This window comes from Muscardinus avellanarius (assembly GCF_963383645.1).
Source record: "Muscardinus avellanarius genome assembly, chromosome: 7".
NCBI classification, from domain to species: Eukaryota; Metazoa; Chordata; class Mammalia; order Rodentia; family Gliridae; genus Muscardinus; species Muscardinus avellanarius.
The window spans coordinates 109,702,045-109,723,787 of record NC_137793.1 but is presented as its reverse complement, the minus strand read 5'-3'; the positions used below and the strand labels follow the sequence as shown (position 1 = coordinate 109,723,787).

Here is a 21,743-nt window from a genome sequence, read left to right as displayed (position 1 = left end):
GACAGGAGAGGAACATGAATTGGTATGACTGGTGCATCATTACAGGGGACCCAGTTGTTTTTGGTTTAGCAAACAATTTGAAGAGAGAGAAGTGTTTGTGTATGTGTGTGTGTGTATGTGTGTGTGTTTGTATGTGTGTGTTTGTGTGCAGTGAGAGATAAGATATATATATATATATATATATATATAATTTATTTATATGGAGAGACAGAGAGAGAGAGAGAGAGAGAGAGAGAGGGAGAGAGAGAGAGAGAGAAATTGAAATTTCACCTGCAGAAATCTGCTGCATGGAAAGTTGGTTTCAGGCCATCTCTTTTAGCAGTGGTGTGGGGTGGCATCTAATTGCCCCTTGTCTCATATCAAACAATCGATCCTAGGTAGATTCTAGCTCTGGATCCACAGATCAATGCGTCCTATAAATTCTAAACCTCAGATTCCTCATCTGTGTATAATGGAGAAGACACCACTTAACCGCCTAGGGTGGTTGTAAGAATTAGGTTGGGTAACTACGCTGAGTGTCTAACACAATACATCACACCTAATCAAGGCTGTCCTGAGCATAACCTTACATGTCTCTAGCTGAGTAACTGGCTCAGTAGGAAAAAGCATTGACAGAGTCAAAGAGAAATTTACATGCGTCAGGAATTAGCCATCAAGCGTGGGGAGAAAGCACACCATTTAAGCATGACTTTCGAGGTCACCTCTTCCCCTTAATGGCACCATCCTGAGTGATGTCCCCATTTGTGCCACTGCAGAGGGAAGGGACTGAGACCCATGCTCGAGATCAGACTGGAAGAGAAGATTTCCTCTGAGCCATCTGGTGCCCCAAGGCCACCACCCCGAGTTCATTTCTTAGGAGTAGCCACCATTCAATTGCCTGTCACAGGCAAAGATACCCAGCCCGGGGACACTGAGCACCTTGAAATCCCCTCAGCAGAGTTTGGGGGGAGCGCCTCCCAATTCCTTTCCTGCCAGGCTCTAGGCAAACATAACTCTCTTTGTGCCCAATCTGTATTGGCTCCCTTTCTTTTTTGGTCAATATCCCTTAAATGTGCAAAACAATTCTCCCTTCAGACCTGGGCTTCCATCACTGCCACCCTCAGCTCAGGCAGAGATAAAATCCCCTGTCCATTCCCAGCTGGCCTATCTACACGAGGATGGGTCAAGAGAATTCCCTGGACACAGCTAAGGGGGCTTCTCCCAGTCTCATAAGAATTATACTTTGGATTTATAAAGTTCCTTCTCCCAATCTTCCCATTTTTCCTTCTTCTACTACTATCACTGCAAGCAAAGGAACACACACACACACACACACACACACACACACACACACACACACACTTTCAACCTGGCTGCATAAAGGGACATAAACCCATACAGTTATCTGCCCAGTGACAGGCCATATCATGTGGTTTTCTGGGGACATATACAGCCTCCTGGTTTCCCAATTTTTCTGAGAGCTGAAGACCCCTTTCTCCTGGTGCAAGCTCTCATGCAAATACAGAGAAAGAGTTCACACGTTCAGGCTACATTGAGTAGGAGTGGAAAGCCAGGTGCTGAGGTCCTCACTGGCTGCCACCTCCCCGCCATTGTCCTGCCTGGAGACCTGGCAGAGTCCTGCCTAGAAGACGCAGTACCATCCGCTTCATGGATTGTGCGTGGTGAGTATGCGTGCCTGATCCACTCCTTTTCAGCAGAACCTTTATCTCAGAGTCAGATCTGCTTCCCTTTGCCTTCATCCCAAATTGAAATGGCAACAATAGGTAATTAAGCCACACAGAAAGAATAACTTCCCGACTGAAAGAAGTTGTCAGACATTAAATTGGGCTAGTGAAAGCCAGAGGTGATTTTATTCCCTAAAGCACTATAAGAGCAGCATAAACATCAGTCTCCAGGGAATGGTTTAAGCACCATCTTCCCCGCTCACATAGAGGGTTTTAGGAACCCCTTCCTCTCTTCCTCTACAATTCTCTTTTCAGATTTTCATGGCAGGGTTATGATAAGATCCATCCAAACCATAAGTTCATTCCTAGTTTTATGCAATAATAACAGAAGAGCAGCTGTCTGTTCCTGGGTGTTTGCTCCGCAGGAGACATTTGTTTGGAATGTCTGAGAGGGTCAATGTTTCCCATTTTATATTTAAAAAAGCTGAAGCACAGAGGTTCAGTGATTTGCCCAAGGTCATACAGCAACTGATGAGCAGAACTGGAATGGGGGCATTGTGACTTTCACTTCAGAGCCTGTGTTCTTAATCGCTGGGCTCCGGCCACCCTCGGTGAGCTTTGCTCCCTGGAGACGGTACATCCTGGCACGAGAGGAAGGATCAGGAGAGCAAGAGGACAGTTCCACCCAGGTCTGTCCACACTTCGCAGAGGAAAAAGATACCAGCACGAGTCAAAGTGCACATTTAGCTGGCAGTAGGTCCAAAGGGTACAGTCAAAAACACAGGACATTTTAATAGCACCCACTAAGTAAGTATCCAATCCAAGGCTAGTTGGTAGTTAAAAAAATAAAAATAAAAACATCTCTCACATTTTAAATTATCTGTGATAAAACAAGACTATGAGTATCACATATCACCACATGCTTGGGAGACACTATTAGACCCTCAACCCACCTAAATTTCAGGAGTTTCAGCTTAGAGACCCTCTGAAAATTCCTAGGTCCCCCTCCTTTTCTGATGTGTAAATCAAGGCTCAGAGACTCAACAGCACTAGGCAGCGTGGGCCAGCTCTAGTCTCCTGTCACTCATAGCTTTTCTCATGGTGCCATGTTGCTGGGTTCATCTAAAATTACCTTTACCGTATGCAGAGCCCAAGTACCCAATTAAGATGTTTAATATTTATTTTTCTAAAATCGTAACTTACAAGAAGCTAGAACACATGTTTTTGTTTGGCTAAGCCAGTGTATTTAACTTCTTTAATATTGCTTGAGCAAAATGTTTCCCCTGCTAAGAGGTGGTGAATCCCAGTGACCTCAGCTTTCTAGTATTCAGTTCCAAGTAATAAGCTCTAGCTGGTAGGGGAGGCTCAGCACAGGCATCTGAGAAAGGATTCTTAGGTACTCAAGTGGTGCAATGGTTCCCCTGCTTCTGTTACCCAGATCTGTGACAGGTGTCACAACACTTTGCAATGACTTATTGATTGTGGGTTATTATGTAAATATTAATACACATACTGAGGTGCTACTCAATATTAATATGCAATATCACTTAATAATATTTTGTAATAATAATAATTTATATAATTATTATATACAAATTCACTGAAAGTGTTTACCTGCTCTATCCAGACAGAAGTTAGCAAGTAGAAACAATACACAGATCCTCCTCTATATGAAAATAAGACCTAGATCGTTACCTTGATGATGTCCTTCTACAGTGAGAACCTGGATATCAAGTAGTAATTCAATTATTACTATGTCCCTGTGGTAAACACAGTTCTTTGACATATTTATTTTTAACCCTTCTACTTTCACAGGGGATTTTAAGTGGTTTCAAAAAAAAGTCATAGATGTTCTAAGATATATTTCTTTCAAAGGATCTATTAAACAAAAATGTGACAGATGAAAATGAAAACAGCCTTATTTATGTCAAGGGCTATATGTAGAGTCTTCTTAACAACCAAATCAAATAGAGAAAAGAAAGATGCACAGATATTTTTATGCCACAGAAAAATGTATTGAGAAGAACAAGATTCAGCCAGGCATCCAGGTCCAGATAGACTTGGACCTAGAGTCCGCTCAGGAACATCCTGTCTGTCCCGGGCAGCAGCATCGCACAAAGCTTTCAGAGTGTGCAGGAATTCATTTCCTGTGCGTGCCATGCTTTGTGAATTTGTGTGGATTACCCTAGCTGTGTTCAGGGTGTTATTTGTATATGTTAGCTTCAATTTTTATGGCACTGAAACTCTATAATAAAACATTGAGGTCCACCTGGATTCAGGGAAGGAGTAACAAGTTGTAAACTTTGAACATTAAGAAAATAGCACGGACAGCAGATATAGAATTGTTTTGCTCCTATTCATCTTTGCATGAGTTTTCTGATTATTCCATTGATTTTTTCAAACTGTTAGCATTTTGAAGCTAAAAGTGCATTTGGGGTATATGAGGACTCCACATCTATTAACAAGTTTCTTGCAAAAAAAAAAAGTGGCATTTTAAAACATATTTTTCTTTTAAAAGATCAATAAATCATTTCTACGGGCTTTCATAGAGATCAGACAAATGAAATCAGCTTTTATTTTATTATGGGATTGACATTTTCAGCACTTACCTGCGAGGGTAATATGAGGTTTGTCAGATCATTTGTAAGTTTGGAATTTTTATGTAACAGTATTTTGTATAACATTGACGATGATTACCCATAGAGATCACTAGGTGGACCTGCCTTTTATGTTCACCTCAGTCCCCTGGTCCAATCACTAGCTTGCCTCATTAACTGACCTGTAAACTCACCCTGGGTCCTAGGGGTACCTCCCTCTGATCACTCCTACTCAGTTCAGCCACAGCGCCTCAGCCTCAACCAGCTTTTAGCTATTTTTCTGCATTATCCACAAGACCCTAACCACATGTATTTGTACTTGGATTTGCTTGTCAATCTCATCAACCAGACTGTGGGCTTCATGAGAGTAGGGACCATGTCCGGTGTATCGCTTATAGCTCCAGGAACAGTCACGGGGCCTATCGTAAATCAGATGGTCAGTAGTTGTCTGTGTCAGGAAGCAAAAAGGAAGTAACAGAGGGAAGGAGGGCTCACTAACTGAATATATGGAATAGGTACATCTCCTATGTACCTGTAAGTTAATATTATATACATCCACTGCTTCTATGATGCTTCTTTACTTCATTATGTATCTCGATTCATTACTAAGTCATTCAGCAAGTGTTTCCTGATACTTACGTTAGAGGCGCATTTTCCTAGAGGTCACTGTTAGAGAGATGCTACCGTTAGTAATACAGGCAGGCATGGTTCCTGATCTAATGGAGTTGACATTCTAGTTAGAGAACAGCATCTACATAATGTGGTTTTTAAAGCTAAATGCAGGCAGAAAAGGAAGACTAAAACAGATTACAGATGCTGGAACTAGCCAGTCATTGCTTCTCCTAACAAGAAAATCTGCTGTGGGTGAGAAGCACTTGGACTAGAGGTGGAACTCTGGGTCACCCCCTAAGGGCCAGGACAGGCCTGCTAAATCAGTGTCACATGCTCAATAAATCTGAGAATAAAACAACCTGGATCTATTAAATGTCACCGAAGTTGAGAGAGTCACCTGGGTTTTGTGAATCTTTGGCAGAAAAACGGAAAAGCCGAGAGATTTTGTTTCCAGTTACCATCTGTCAAGAGACGGCAGCCAATCAATCAGCTCGCATTTCAGGGCTCAGTTCCACCCTAGGAGTAACTGGGAGAGTGCATCCGAGACATAATTAATTATCCCTCAAGGCAACTGGACATACTGAATTCAAATGATATTCCTAAAGGAATTAGATGGTAGTGGAAAAAGAAGAATCAAATACACAAGGTTGATGGCTCCTGTTTCCTGTTTTTTATTTTTTCTTAACAATGCCCAAAGGTAGAGGCAAAGCTCCTCTCTCCTAAGTGATAATAACTACTCATCCATTTCAGGATGGAGGTAGCCAAAGCGGAAAAAAGGTGTGAGCCACATGGCAATTCTACTCATTCTGATCCACACCAACATTCTGAATGGAGTGCATAGATAGGCATGCGGTTTCCTTCTGATCCCGTGATTCTATGAACCCACTGAAAAACTAACCTCAGTCACCATGAAGATCTCCACTAAAATAAGAGGGCTGGCCAACTCTGCCCCTTCCTGCAGACTGCACCGCCTCTCTGAACCTCATGCATGTACTTGTACGTGGGGCAACTGAAAGAAACATGGCCCCTCTTTTCACTTGGAAATTCCCCGATTGTAACAGTGATCCCTGCCAAACTGGAAAGGGCTTTAAATTTGTAAAGCAATGGCTGAATGAATGTCTGTGAGTTATTTCCACCCAGGAAGGTCAAAAACCACAGACCAAAGTCATGATACAGCCAACCCTTCAGAGGCAGGTGTCAACACCACTCAGCTAGTGGAGTCCCTGAGAACAGGCACGTCCTTCCCCAAAAGTACATTAAGGTCTTTGGGATGGGATGAGGCCATCAAAATTGTGCTCATGTGTTCTTGACCCTGAGGATCCCTTTACTACCAGAGGAAGTCGCCCAAACTGGGAAGAAACCCCTTGGCTATTTCCTTGGACAGATTCTGTTGTCTGTGGCAGCTGCAGAGAACTACATCATCCCCTTCCCATCTCCTCCCCAAATGGAAGGCAAGTGAAACACTTTAAGCATATTAAGTAGTGAGTTCAATTTATAAATTATTAGGAGCATTACCTTCTCTTGGGGGTTTTCTGAAGTCTTTAATCGTGTGGAAAGGCTTTCCAGTTGCCATGGGCCAACACGTTAATTAAGAGGCCTCCAGATGTCTTCTGGGATTTCTGGTGTGAACTGTGCATCCCACTTGCGGGGTGGCCCCGCCCTGCCTGGTCAGCCTCTTAGTCCACCCTCCCCCGCCTACCGCCAGAAGATGCTTCTCAATTCCTTCCCACCCTCCAAGTATCTGAAGCTTAAGAAGAAATGGGGTGTTCCCCAAGATCCTCTCTCATCAAAATGCCATTTGCTGGCTAAGGATAGGGAACAGGCAATCTTCTATGAATGAAAGTCAAACTCTGAGACAAAGAGTGTTTTTGGTAGGCAGATTGATGTTTGAGGGTCCTTCCCACCTAACGAAGCTCTGAGCACTTAAGAAATACAGATTTGTAGCTTTTTGCTTACTGAATCCATTTATTTTGTTTTGCTTTGCCTTTCCTGGGCCTGAAAGTTTCAGATTGTTAGCTTTGATCATGACCTTTTCTTCTTTAATCTGGGAAGTTTGGCTTCAGGTTCTTTATGAGACTCAAGATTTATCTACTGAGAGCCCAGAGCCCCCCGCCCCGCCAGGGACGGAGTGGAAGCTAACATGCTGGAGTCAGCCTGGGCTATTTCCAGTTGTCCTCCTTCAGATTCTTTTCCTGGAGCTGCTTTTTTGGTTCTTGAGATTTTTCTAGCCTCAGACCCTTGACTTTGCTGTCCCAAAGCAATCGCAAGGGAGCCCCTGTGTTCATAAGTGGCTCAGGACTCCCTGATTTTAGTAACTCTGGCTACCTGTCATTTACTTTCCTGAGAAGGCCAAGGCTGAATGCTGCTGAATGTGGTAGGATGGCAGACAAGCAGCTTGCCATGGGCTGTGTTTTGAGGTTCTAGGCTCACTCAGTGGATCAACTCATTCCAAGGCTGACCTGGATCTCTGCAGACTAGGGGGACGAGGAAGCAGCTACCATGGAAAAACTGAGGTCCTAATGTTCCTCTGCATGAAACAGTCACTAATTTTCTCAGATCTTGGGCTGCCCAGTCAGACAGTACATATGACACCCCAATCAGCATCACGCACAAAGAGGTTAGCCCTACACAGAGCTCAGGTGTGTGGTTATGCATGAGCATGTGTATGCATGTGCACAGATGCATGTATTATGCATGACAGGCAGGGTGGGAGATAAAAGGGTCCACACAGAAGGAAAATCACTCCAGGTCGCTGTCTCAGCAACCCACAGGCAGAGCTGCATGAGCCAGACTCCCTCCCTGTGCCGTGTGTACCAGTCCCTCAAATCCTCACCAGCCGAGCATGAAGCCAATAAATAAATATCTCCAACTGGATAATGCCCCATGCCTGTACTTGGCCCTATTCCTTTCCTCTTTCTTTTTATGCTGTAGGTGATCTTGATGAAATAAAACAATGCCAATAATGTGCTTCATTAGGACCAAACATGAAGGGAACTACTGCATAAGCAGCTAGAGTCAGAGGGCACATGTCTGCCAATGACCACTAGACTTTACCTCTCTGTTGATCAAATCGAGGGAGTTGTTAAATCTCTCTCTGTTCCTCATATCTCCTAAAAAGTTAGCCGGCCAGCCCAAGGGAAGGAAAAGAGGTCTCAGAGAGCTGATAGCTCTGTGGGCGCTAGCTGGTCTTGAGCAAATAAAAATCAACACCATTAAAAGCTAGTCACCAAGGGCAGACCTAAGCAAGGCACATGTGGAAATTCCAGTGACTTCAGATGAAAACAGCCTTTGAGAGAGTTAACTGGGAATGGAAGGGGGAGTTCTTTGAATTTGATGCACACTCATCAGTATCTCTATCTGAACCAGTGAAGAATCAAATGCTCTATTTCCTCTCCAGCTATAAAGCAAGATTGAACCTTCGAAGCTGAGCTATTCAGAGATGGCTGCTGGGCAGAGAGTAGGTGGCAGGCTTTTCCCCTGGGGAGTGGCCTTGGTCTTAGTCTTGTCCCACACTTTAAAGCTTGGTCATCACCACAATTGCCATGAAGGCGCCAGAGCCTCACCATGTATTCAGAGACTCTGCACCCAGTCTCTCCTGCAGTGGAGGCTCCAGTGGCATGGTCCCCATTCTCGAGAGGCCAAAACTTCACTCAGTCAATGGGTAGTTTCGTGAAGGTCTCAATGGTTACAAACCTCTATGAAAGGATTAAGCTTTCTCAGCTTCTTTGTTTTGGTACTAGAAATTGAACCCAGGGACATTTTACCTCCAGGCTATACCCCAACGTATTTTTTTTTAATTTTGAAACAATACAAGGTTTTACTAAATTTCTGAGGGTCTTGTTAAGTTGATGAGACTGGTATTGAACCAGTGATCCTCCTGTCTCAGCTTCTCAAGTACTAGGATTATAGGTGTGTGCCACCACGCCTAGCTCTCAGCTTCTTAGAGCAACCCTACTACATTTACTTAGTTTCTCTTTAAATTCCTGCCTTCATTTGTTATTCTTTGTACACATGGTCTAATTCCTATAGCACTGGTAAAGTGGAGAAGGGAAATTAATAACTACTGTTTGTTAAGTGCTTACCATGTACCAGATACATCGCCTAGTGAATTACATTCATTATTTTCATTTAATCCTAACAATAAATGTAAGTAGGGGAAATTACTATTTCTATTTTTAGATGAGAAAACATAAGAAAAGAGGAGTTAAGTAATTTGAACAAATTTACGCTCGGGTATGAGGTAAACCCAAGGGTCGCCCACTGATCGTGTGTGTGTGTGTGTGTGTGTGTGTGTGTGTGTTGCTAGGGATTGAACCCAGGGGCATTCTACCTCTGAGCTAAACCCACCCAGATCTATTTTATTTTTCATTTTGAAACAAGTCTTGCTAGGTTGATGAGGCTATTCTTGAAACTGCGATTCTTCTGTCTTAGCCTCCCAAGTACTGAGATTGCAAGTATGCACACCACACCTAGCTCACCCACTCATCTTAATTATGTGGTTACATGTCCTTGTGGGATGGGAAGGAGTCCACCACTATAACCTGGGTCCTAGTCACCCAACTTCCCACCTTCTCTAAATTAAAATCTGGACTGCCTTGTTCATTGGCCAGTGAGTAGCCCCAAATTTCTATACTTACAACTATCTATGCTGCTTGTCAAAATGTCATTAGTCTTCTTTTAGGCTTGATTCCTGGATGGGCTAAGTGTGTGACTTCAAACAATACTTTCATTGTGCCCAAAATGGACGTACTTATCATTTTTGACCCCGGGAGGGACAATTTGTAAACATATCGTTTATTGGATAAATGTATTATAAAATGAAATTAAGAATCTTCAGACTCTAAGGGTCCAGATTCTCAACCACTATCTTGAAAGTAGTCAGACTAGAATCTTACTGTCATCCAGAAACCCTTGTTCTGCCATTGAGAACCTAAGTGGAATAGAAGACACAATATAATAACACATAAAAGCCAGACTCGGGGGGATACTATACTTGAACACTTTCAAGCAGACTAGAAATTACAAAACAGTCAGTTCCCTCAAAATATGTCTCTTTGGGAGATTTAAAGAAGAGAAACTCTGTGGATCACATTAGCATTAGGATCCAAAGGATGACAATGGTCACTCCCAACACAAGTCATTAGATACTGGTCAAATACAGAGGCAAGACAGCATGGTGGATCTTTCCTGTAATCCCAGTACTTGAGAAGCTGAGATAGCAAGATCATATGTTCAAGACCAGACTCAGCAACTGAATGAGACTTTTAGCAACCCAGTGAGACCTCATTTCAAAAACAAAAATAAATCAAAAGGGCTGGGGGTGAAGCTTGGAGGTAGTATGCCCCTGGGTTTAATCCGCAGTAATACAAAAAAAAAAAAAATTACAAAGGTAAACGAATCTCTTCTATATTACTTGCTGCTCATAAATCTCTTCCAGCTGCTAACTTGATTTGAGTCACAACAATAAACATTTTAATTGCAAGCCCCAAATTTTAATCCAAACCTCAAGAACAGTGGGACACTCCAGCTGTGACACTCCAGCTGTGATTCAACCTTGGCATCCAAGCAAGATGCATGATATTGCTGCAGAATTGCAGCAAAGGGAACAGGCGAGGGAATTAAGGACCTAGGGGAGATGCTGATGTTCTAACAGCATCAGAGCCCGCATGCCAAGATCCCTTCTAAGCCCTCCCTCTCTCCCTGCCGGCCAGCAAGAGGAGAGCAAGAGGAGAGACTGGTAGTCAAAGAAAGGAGTCCTCTCTTGGGCCATGCACTAAGTGCTGTTATCTCTCCCTCTTAAAAATTATTAAATTCATTTTTTCTCCAGAACTAATCAAGCACAAAATCTGGAGAGGAGGTCTGGTTTGGAAGGCAGTCACTGAGAGAGATCCTGGCGTTCTCATTAGGCCAAGCTTCGTTAAGACACCAGCTCCAACATCAGCAGCATATTGTCTTCAGCTAATTACATCTTTGCTGGCAAAGCCATTATAGAAGGCTTCAAGTCCTTCCCATCATTAATTAAAAAAAAAAAAGAACAAAAAAAAAGGCCAACTGCCCTGCCCTGCCTCCTTCCCTCCCCGGTGCCCACCCACCCATACCACATGCTGTCAGCGTAGTTCTTCTGGTTTGGCAGGCTTTCTCTCTTTGGCTTTGGAGAGAAAGGGGGCTGTGGTGAAGTGAGGTACAGAGTCTGTCACGTAAGCTGGCTTCCTTCACTTGCTGACCATGGCTTGGTTTATTCCCTGCTGGATGCTAGTTTCCTATCCCAGGACCTTAGGTGCCGGGCCAGCATTTACCAGCCAGAGATGGGACTGAGCAGAGAGAAACTGGAAGCTGAACCCCAGCTCTTCCCCTTCCTCTATGGAAAGAGACAAAAGGCTTACGTCTGCTACTGTTCATCAGATTTTAATTCATGGATCAGTGACTAAATCATGCAGAGCTGGTCTAATCCAGCCAGAGATGACTGCATGATACAAAAGTGGTCAAAGGCTTTTGCTTCCAAGGCAACTGAAGAGGTAGACATCATCATCTACCCGGCCAACCGCATGACACAGAAGAAGCTGGGATGGGCAGGTTCTCCTGAAGGTTTCCTAGCCAAATAGCCACCTCATTACGAATTAATACACAACATCATGTTCAAGAAGTTTCATTTTTATATTTTTGATAGTTGTGATTCTTTTTCTGCTCTTAATGCATTATGTCCTACTATAAGGGAGACAGAGATACAGGCCAAAAATAGAGATAGGGGGTAGAGAGAAAGACCTACCCTAAGGTAATAGAGCCAGTCTATGCCTGTATCTTCTCTCTTTCCCTACCCTAATCCTTCTTTCCTCCCCTCTTCTTTCTAATCCTGCCTCACCTGTTTAAGCCCCCAGCCTGTCTCTCTCCTTCCTGAAATCTACTTTGTGACTTCTTAGAGGTTTCTTAACTAACTCTTAATCCCTAATTCTGATGCTCCCCCATATCATATTTCTGGTAGACCTGCGGGCAGAGACAGTACTTTAAATAATTTCTATATCCCCTGCCTCAGCCAAGTGGCCAGAATAGGGCTGGCCTCAGTGGGTATAGTACTGTTCCCATCAATTACAGAGAGGCACAGCCCATTGGATAGATGATGCTGATGAAACACAGCACCTGTGCCGCTGTCGGCTCAGACCTGGGGCCGATATCAGGAAGCTGTCTTCATTCTCCATGGCCTCGGCTGCAGTTACCCTAGGAAACAGTCAACTTGCAGGAGGCCACGGTCTCTACACGCACAAGGATCAAGTGGTGGGTGTATATTTCTGATCCACCAGCCAGAGAATCTAACTATATGTTCAGAAAGCAACATGGCTGTCACTCTAGCTCCTACGTCTTGGTGCCATTTAGCAAGCAACCGTAGGCTGAGAACTAGTTAGATGGGTACATGCTTTTTTTCTGGTAAAATTAACTGACCTGTACTTGGCTCTAACTGTTCCTATTCTCCTGTACAGAGCTCTGTATGAACAGTGTTATCAATCACTAGAGAGGTCAAAGAAATTTGTCATCTAATTTTTAAACATCTACCTAGCACCAAATTATAGAAGGAGCTCTGCTGCATGTGTTCCCAAGTGAATGTTGTTTAAAAAAAAAAAAAGATCTCTTCTCATAGAAACTAAAGTTCTAATTCTCATTTTATTAATCTGACTTTCATGCATTTATGTATTTACACTCATATTTCTGTTTTTGCAGAATGACTATTGATAGGACAAGAAAGCTCTTATAAAAGCTATTCTGTAATTGGGGGAAGTAAATTCAGTTTTCAGGAGAACCAAGGGATCGGTACTAACAGTTTTCTCTGCCACTTCACCAGGAGAGATGAGGGCTGCAGAATGGGTAGGCCCACCACCATGCGGAAGGGTCAACACTCCCTGTACCAGCTATAACCCCCCTTTTCTTCCCTCTCTCACCCAAGAAAGCATTGCCAGAAAGCAAGCTGAGTAAGAACATCATTTATAGCTAACTCTACTCTAGTAGGAAAAGAAAAACAGTCACAAACATTAGCCCTTTACCTGTAGTTAGTATCAAATGCACCTGCCACATCTTAACAATTGATGGAGACATGTCAGGTATCAGGACACCATGGCTGCAAGTTGCAAAAGTGTGAAAGCAGCTGCTGAGGATGGGATGAGCAAGCAGCTGCCAACTCTGCTCAGGAGGCTGGGTCAGGGACTGTGCAGACATCCAGGCTCAGGAGGGGCCTGCACTGCAGAAAACCATGGAGTCCCAGCCCAGGACCCACACCATGCTGGCAATATACAAACTGGAGTTCTCACTCTGAACATCTTTCCCAGTGCCTTTGCTCAGTATCAATTTAAAAAAATACATACATATATATATATATATAGATAGATAGATAGATATGTGTATATGTATATATATATATATCATTATTTGTATATAAGATATTTATATGATAAGTTATAATTAAAATATCATACTAATTTATATGATGATATGTATCATATGTAATATTGGAGGGGGCGAGACGGCCTTGTGACCCACTTCTGCTGTGAGTGACATCTTCCCCTAAGATTCTTGCTCCATGAATATGAACCGTGGCCACAGGAGAGGTGATGGGAGGCTTTGCAATAGGGAGGAAATGTGTTGACTGACACTCACTCCCAGTACCGCTCATTCAGCCATCCAACCTCTTTGAGTCTCTGTTTACTATTTGGTCAGACTTGATCAGTCTTCCTCATGGGATTATTTGTTCATTCCCAAAGTCCATTTGGGCCCCTTAGCAAAGGCCAGGCTGGCTCTCCACTAGGATCCAAAGAATCATGATTCCACCTTCTCCCACCCACCCTAGCAAGAGCAAGCTCTCACCGTAGACAGCTCATGCACAGTTGAAGGCAATGGAGACAGGTGCAGCAGAGACTGCCAGCACCACTTAACCTGGCCAGAAATACAGGGTCAGGAACATTGTCCTAGAGGAAGCCACAGAGCCACAGTGAATTTTAGAAAGAGTAGGAAGAGATGACATCACTCAGAGCAAAGGAAAGACATTCCAATCCCAAAGGCCAGCCTTAGTGAAACTCTAGAAGTAGGAGACAGGGAGGGAGGTCCAGGAAAGCCCCTGAGCTGGTCGGGGCAGATAGACCAGGATGTGGAAGGCAGTGGTGCTGGGATGAGGGTCAGGCCAGGAAAAGTTCCACACCTTGGAATCAGCCTTCTAAGTGGAGGGAACTCCTCAAAACTCCTCAATAGGAAGGGAGCGTGACCCAAGCTTCTTTTATTAGACATAGTCTGGTAGTGGTGAGAGGAAAGTTTGAAGACAAGTCAGAAGGCAGAGGGAGCAGCAGGGGCACTCTGGCCTCAGTCTGTATGAAGGGAGATGGGTTGCCCCAGCAGGGGTGGTGGAGAGGTAAAGAGAAGAAGGAGTTTAGATATATTTAGAAAATGCACTGAGCAGAGCATTGTGGAGGGAGGGCACAAGAAGAAAGCCCCAAATCCATGGCTATGGTGGATGAAGAAAGAGGGATCTTGGCTCACAAGAGTCAGTATGAAGATTGAAAGAGGTCTGTCCCCAAATGATGCAAATGTACTATTTGTGTATATGTTTTTCAAGTTAAACAACTGTCTTTTTCCTTTTGACTGTTCTTCCTCTGTAACCCTAGAGCCCTGGAATGAAACAGCTAGGTAAGGCAGTATTTTATTTTACACAGATGCTAATGAGAAGTTGGGGATGCAAAAAACCAAGCTTCAAACATACTTGCACAAGGGTGCAGGACTGTTGTCATTAGATGAGGTCAGGTGAAAGTGAGCATCAGGATCAAGTTTGACCAAAGAGGCAAAGAACTTGCAAAAGTCAGAGGCCAGAGGAAATGGCCGGAGGAGCCAATAAATGGAAGGACGCTGAGTGTCCAGGGCTCAGAGAGGGGCTTCCCACTCCTGAAAGGAATTGGGTGCCTCTAGAAGCCGTGCTGAGAACCAGGGAGCCCCGGTTGATGCAGGTCTCCACACTGTTACTAAGAAAGACAGTCCACTCTCCTGTTAGGAATTTTCCTTCTGAAGCAGATTGCCCTCCCTTCAGATGTAACTGTGGCCCCAAGAGTCAGACACATGGGGCAGAAGCAAAGCATATCCATGAAGGAGAAATATAAAAACCACAAGCTGAGCTGAGCTTGTCAGGCCTCACACAAGTCACTTGGGGCAAAAGGATAAAGCTCTTCTTCATGTACTCCAAGTCCTCCACAGGGGATTCTGGGAGATTTGCTCTTACCAAGACCCCCAAAGTGGGGGACTGGAGGCTGTTCTCACAGCCTGCTCCCTCATGTGGGTTGGGGGCCTGTTATTGCTTGGGTCTGGAATGGTCCCCAAAAGCCAGGCGTTGAAAGCATGGTCCCCAGTGCTTGTAGGCAATGATGGCAGGAGAAGGTCTCTGACTTCATCAGTGGATCGATCCATTGAATGGGCACACGAGGCAGGAGCAAAGAAGAAAAAATTGATCCATTTGATGGGTGAAATGGAATTATCCAGTGATACTAAATGGACTCCTGAGAGGTGGGACCCAGCGGAGGAAGTGGTCACTGGATGCATGCCCTGGAAGTGTTCACCTTCTCCCAGCTCCTGCCTCTCCATTTCCTGGCTGCGATGATATGAGCTGAGCAGCTTCCCTCAGCTATGCTCTTCCGCCATGATGTTTCTGCCCCAGAGCCTGCGGACCACAGACTGAGACCTCTGAAACCAACCATGAGCCAAAACAAAGCTTTCCTCCTCTAAGCTGTTGTTGTCTGGTATTTTGGTTTCAGGGACGCAAAGCAGACTAACACAGGGCCATTCCATCCTGTCTAAGCAAAGTATGTCTAGAAAGACCCTTGGAGACTGTGAGAAGCGGAGTCAAGAGGGGCTCTTGGCCAGCAGTTTGGCAAGTCCCAGAAACTGCACAGAGGCCCCGCTGTGCCCTGCAAAGGGCTGTGAGCCACCAAGTCCCTTCTAAAGGACCAGCCCGAGGTCCACAATGGAGAGTGGCAGCTCCCCACCAGGCGGGAACTTCTTCCATCCCGTTGAAACTATAGCCCACCATTTCCCCCATAGACCATCATCTCAAATCTGTAAAAAGAGAGAGAGAGAGAGAGAGAGAGAGAGAGAGAGAGAGAGAGAGAGAGAGAGGGAGAGAGAGAAGCAGAGTTGCTGCTGCAGGGAATAGACGAAAGTTTCTTCACACACTGCTTTCATGTATGACAAGCAGGAATGGCTAGTGTCCCACATGTTCCTTGCTTTCATGGTCCTGGAACGTGACAGCCTGAAGCAAAGGAGAGGACGTGGCCCAGCTCTCTGGTCTTGGTTTATGGCAGTTATTGGCAAAGGTATTGGATGTTGCTGTTTTATCTTTTGTTTTTATAAGATTACTTTTCTCATACCTGTATTGAAATAATTAATTCTCCTATCAAAACCAAAATCTTGTTGGCATTTTGATCTCAGATAAGGCTGAAATAAGTTTATGCTGGAAAATCCAGTCCATTTAAATAAAAAAAATCCAGAAATTGCTAAATATAGATTTAATTAAAATATGACAAGAATAATTCCTCCTGAATCCCTGAAGTTTTGAGAATCCAAAACTTTTGAGATCGCAGTCAAACTCCGCACGTTCACATGAGAAAACAGAGACTTGGGGAGGTGAAGGAGCTTTTCTGACGTTAGGGAAATAGACTGCAAAACCGTTTCCCGACTTGGATCTCAGTGGTCTTAGCTGGCCTCAGGCTGTTTGTCTTTCTGGCCCAGGTCTAGTCACGACTAAAGAAAGACAGTTGTAAGGCAGTCCATTGAGTACATTTAGGTACAGCCCATTCCTCCCTCTACAGAAACCAGGAGCCCAGCCCCAGCTCGGATCTGTTGGTGCTGTCTTTTTTCCTACCCAGATGGAGTCCCCGGCTACCGCTCCTGCATTGGAGAGGCTGAGGCCGCGGAGGCCAGTGTCTGAGCTGTAGAAGAGAGAAGGAAGAGAAAGGAAGAGAAGGAAGGGCAGGGGCCAGCACAGCTGCTGGGAGCCCAGGGATGGTGAGTAGGATGTACACATTCCTTGACATTTAGAGAATGAAAAGGAACAAAACAGGGATTCTTTAACATCACTGTTGGGATACAGAACTCCTCTAAGTTCATTCTGTGTGACAGCTTACCTCACTTTGTAAGACTGTGTCTAAAGCCCACAATTGCCACATCCTGACATATTCACTCTTGCAAATCCCAAATGCCTACATGTCTTGTCCCAAAGCCATCCATCTATCCAGACAAGGTATAGGACAGAAGAAAATGAGGGTTCAATCCTTTAATAAGCATCTGGTGTCTGGTCTCCAATATATATATATATATCTCCCTGACTTATTTGTGGTACTGGGATAGCAGAAATCTCACCTCAGGCCACCCTAAGTATTTGTGCAAATCCCAGGTGTAGGGATCGGGAACCTGAGCCCAGCAGATCCCCAGTAGTACTCCATGAAGCCTGTCACCCACAGCATGACACATCAATAAGCTGGCATCTGATTCATCTCAAGTGAGAAGGCTGCTTGACTCATCGTGGCTATTCATGGATGTTAGCAGCAGTGGTAGAGGTATCAGAATGGGGGAAATCATAAATAGTAAGGCAGCAGCAAAAAGCACCTGGCCTTCCCAGATTTACCATGGAGACCCTTCTGCAAGCTCAGGAAGGGCCACTGACATAAGCCTCCCACATTGGCAAGGCATTTAGTGAGCTTTAGCAGACACTGAGAGGTGTCACAGCTGCTCATAAAAGGCAAGGTCTAAACATGTTTTGTCCACCCCAAGACTCATCAGCTAGGCTGAAAGTCACTGCCAGGAAGACAACTCCAGCATAATAACATGTCTGGAAGCACAAATCTACTTTTATTCTAGCACATTTATGTTAGGTGTTTTGATCTAAGGGAGTGAAGAGTATTTTAACCTATCCTGGCATTTTATAAAAGTCTACTGTGTATCAAAGTTGAAACCACGCAAGAGCTATCAGCCTTCAAGAGAGAAAAATAGCATATTTACTAGTAAGTATCCTGTTTAGACTTCTTCTGTCAAATCTAAGCACAGGACTGTTTTCATCAACACCTGTCTACTAAAACCATCAATAGCTCTCAGGAGAGGCTAATGTCCTTGGATTTCTCCTGAATTGGTGAATATCACACATCTTCAATTTAAACCAAGAACAATCTTTGTCAATGCCTGACTTAAGTGACAATTTTAATCAATCTATGGGGATCGGACTAAAATTAGTCAGTTACTATTTTTCACATTGCAAATAGGAACCCCAATACTTCTGAGTTCTTAGATTTTAGTCTCTGTTCAGACTCTGAAGGATCAACACGCTGTGGCCTCCACTCCATATATGGCCTCTGCCCATTTTTATATAGTTGCACTGGAATATGAGCACGCCCACTCACTTATATATTGCGTGCACTGTGTTGGCATGAGTCCAGCAGATGAAACAGAGCTTGTCTGTCTTACATACCTGAACGTTCTCGACATCTGGTCCTTTACAGACCCCTGGCCTTCATTGCTCATGCTTAGATTCTGTGAACTCATGGCTGGCTACACCTACTATACCAGCCAGGGTTCAAGGATCTGGGTGTAAGGTCAGATTTAAAGGCAACCTCAGGTCTGTGAGAAAACCCCAAAACTTTAAGATGGACGGAGCATAAGAAAAGACAGTGTGATCTGGAGTCAGAAACTACAAGTTTTTCCACCAGTGTTGGCCAAGAGCATCATCCACCGTTCTATGCCTTTTTTTATCTTGTTGTTAATGGAAGAAACAACAATCTCAGTATGTGTGGATACCAAGGCAGAAAAGCAATTCCCATAATGACGTCATTTGGTTTGATTGAAAAATAGTGAAGTTCTAGCAGGGAAGTTGGAGCTAGGGTTATCATCCTCATCCATAGGCTACCTGCTAGGAAACCCTGTAAACAAAAAAACAGATGTGTCCTAACAAGGCCCTGGATGTCCATGAGCACACCCCATTGTTTGTGATGGGCCTATTCTATTGCCCCAAGGTCCCTAATTGCCTCAGTCTTTTCCCCGAGCACAACTCCTGCAAGACTTCCATAAGAGGTTGCTATGATCTCAGCTACTTTTCTCTCTCCCTAAGGTGGTGGGCCCCTGGGTAACACATTGCATGCAAAATTGTTACAGGCAGCTTGCAAAGCACCCTGAGAGTTTACCTAGCTAATATTTACTGGACACTTCCCCTGGGCCCAGCACTGTAGGAAGTACTTTATAAGCACCATCTTATTCAATCATCAGAATAGCCCTGTGCAGTAGGATCTATTATTACTTCCATTTTATGGATAAGGAAAGCGAGTTTTAAAAGATTTGAGAAATTTGTACAAGGCCACTAAAAATCTAGTAAGTGGTAGAACTATGATGTAAAGTGGTCTCTCTTAGAGCAAAGCCCTTGCAGTAAACTATACCACTAAAATTCAACACCATGGAACTTACAGTCCTCATTGGCTTCTCAGTGACCAGAGCCAACCCTAGGCTTTTTGGAATGTGTGACCTTGGAGCCTGATCCAGCTCTCTACTTTTAGAAGTAGCTCAGAGACCACACCATGACAACCCAGTTCTCTGAGTGCCTTCCCACTGTTCATCTGGTGAAGGGTTTCTGCTGTGCTAGCTAGAAGAAGCAAAATTATTCCACAGCCTAGAAAATGAAAAATCAGGCAGCACTGATGCCACAAACTAAGAGAATCCTGGACCAGAATCAGAGACACTTACCTGAAGTCTCGGCTTCAATTCCCATGGCCCATGTGATGCTGAGCCTAAAATTTACTTTCCCTAGGTCTCAGTATTTGCACCTGATAAATGGAGAAGTAACACCTATTTTCAATGGAAACTGATTGGTAGTATGCATAAAAATGATCTCATATGGTGCTGGAGGTAAAAGGGCTTAGTAAGTGATAGCTTTATTACATTGAATATGAACAGTTTTGAATATCGACTTAAACCCAAAGGAGATTATGACTTCTACTTTCAAAAGGGTCTTCCGAGATCTGGAGGCGCTAAATACTCAAAAGTAAATTGTCGGTTTCTGCATCGAGTGAGCTAAATGGCTGAAGGGAATATTAAAAGACCTCAGTATCCCTGTGAACATTTGGCCTCTTACCTATTTCCCTTGCTGTCTGAAAAGAAGGAGGCTTAAGGCTCCTACAGGTTTCAAAAAAAAGAACAGAATTGTATAAAATATATAAAGAATGGAAAGGAACGAAGAGAGGATAGACACTCCACGTGGCTCTCCATGAACATAGAATCTCGTCTTACTCATTACTTATCTACTCAGTATCTAAAAAAAGATTCTGAAGCCTGAAAAAAGATTGCTAGATGAAAGAAGCAATATCTAAATGAATGAGTGAGTCAATGATACTTTAAAATCAGTGAAAGGTCAGTAATGTTTCTAGTTTCTAAAAGTTTTCTGCAAAAATGTGAATATATATATATATAATATATATATATATATATATATATATATATATATATATATATATATATATATATATATAGCTAAGTTTATTGTTACATGATTTTCAGAATTTTAGACCTGGAATTCCCCAACTACTCTCTTCCCTGCCCTGCCAATAAGCCCACTGGCAGCTGTGAGGTATCGTGGTGGAAGCCAAGGTTAGCAGGTGGGTTTAGTCAAGCTGAACAGAATCTGAGCTTCTGGGGCTAGCTGCCTGGTGGAGCTACAGAAAAAGAAGTCTGTGTTCCACCATGGTCAGGGGTCCTAGTGCTCATAGAGTTATTGAAGTCAAGGTAATGAGGGTAAAAAGTGTCAGGTTCCTTCTACCAGGCAAAAGCCAATGAAGCAATAAAAGATGATAAAGAAGCAAGTAATACATATATACTGATTACTCAGTATGATCCAGGGGATGAGCTGAGCACTCTCAAAACAGAATTTAGACTATACTGCTCACCTCAATTCAAATTCTGGAACTGCAAACTAATAGTTGTTTAACTTTGGGTAAGCTACTTATTCTGTCTCTCAGTTACTTCATCTAAAAAACAATGGCATAATAACACATTCTTCTTTATAGGGTTACGATGAGGATAAAAATAAGTTGATATATATTGAGAGCCATCAAAACAGTGCTTGGCTCACAGTAAATGCAAAATAAGATTTCAATGATGATGATGCTGATAGTGGCGATGATGATGTCCTTGATATATTTTTGTTATTCTGACATCTTTACAAGTCAGGTCTCAGTACACTTTTCATGCTGAATCAAGAGATTGTGGAAACATTGCCTTTCAGTCTCTGCAGAAGGAAAGGTTTCCAAGTGGAGATAGGATACTTTGACACAAGGAGCTTTGAATGGTTAAACAGGATCTCTGATGACTAGCTAAATCCCTTTCCCTAAGGGATTAGAATTAGGGGAGGGAAGGAGAGAGAGAAGGAGGGAGAGAAGGAGGGAGAGAGAGGAAAATCGGAAAGCAGTGGCAACAGTTGGAAATATCATGAAGCTGAAAGAAATAAGGAGAGCTTGTGAGTTAGGTGTCTCGATGAGTAAAGGCAACTTCAAAATATAAAAACATCACCGGGGAGAAAAATTTATCTAGGAGAATAGACAAAAAACTAAGTCAAAGCAACAAAAAAAAAAAAAAAAAGATAGGCGCGAGTCACCCACAAACCTCAGAGGCAGAGGGGTGATAGCATAACTTGGATTCTGGACAACCTTCCAGTTCCAGTCTTCATGAAAATCCACTTTGGGGATTTTAATTTTAATTGGGAGAACGTTGTCTCCCTTATCTCCATATGCATTTCTACAGTAAAACTCTCCAAAGCTAGAAAGGCTAACCAATGCACTCCTTCTAACAGCTGTGATAATGAAGCTTCCAAAAATATCAGCTA

At 43.5% G+C, this 21,743-nt stretch overlaps 1 protein-coding gene across 1 annotated transcript in view; it reads right to left on the bottom strand.

The window, feature by feature from the left end:
* Positions 1-21,743, bottom strand: part of ASTN1 (astrotactin 1) — a gene marked incomplete at both ends in the record, with an annotated part of 316,550 nt that overhangs the window by 173,113 nt on the left and 121,694 nt on the right. The window lies entirely within an intron of this gene.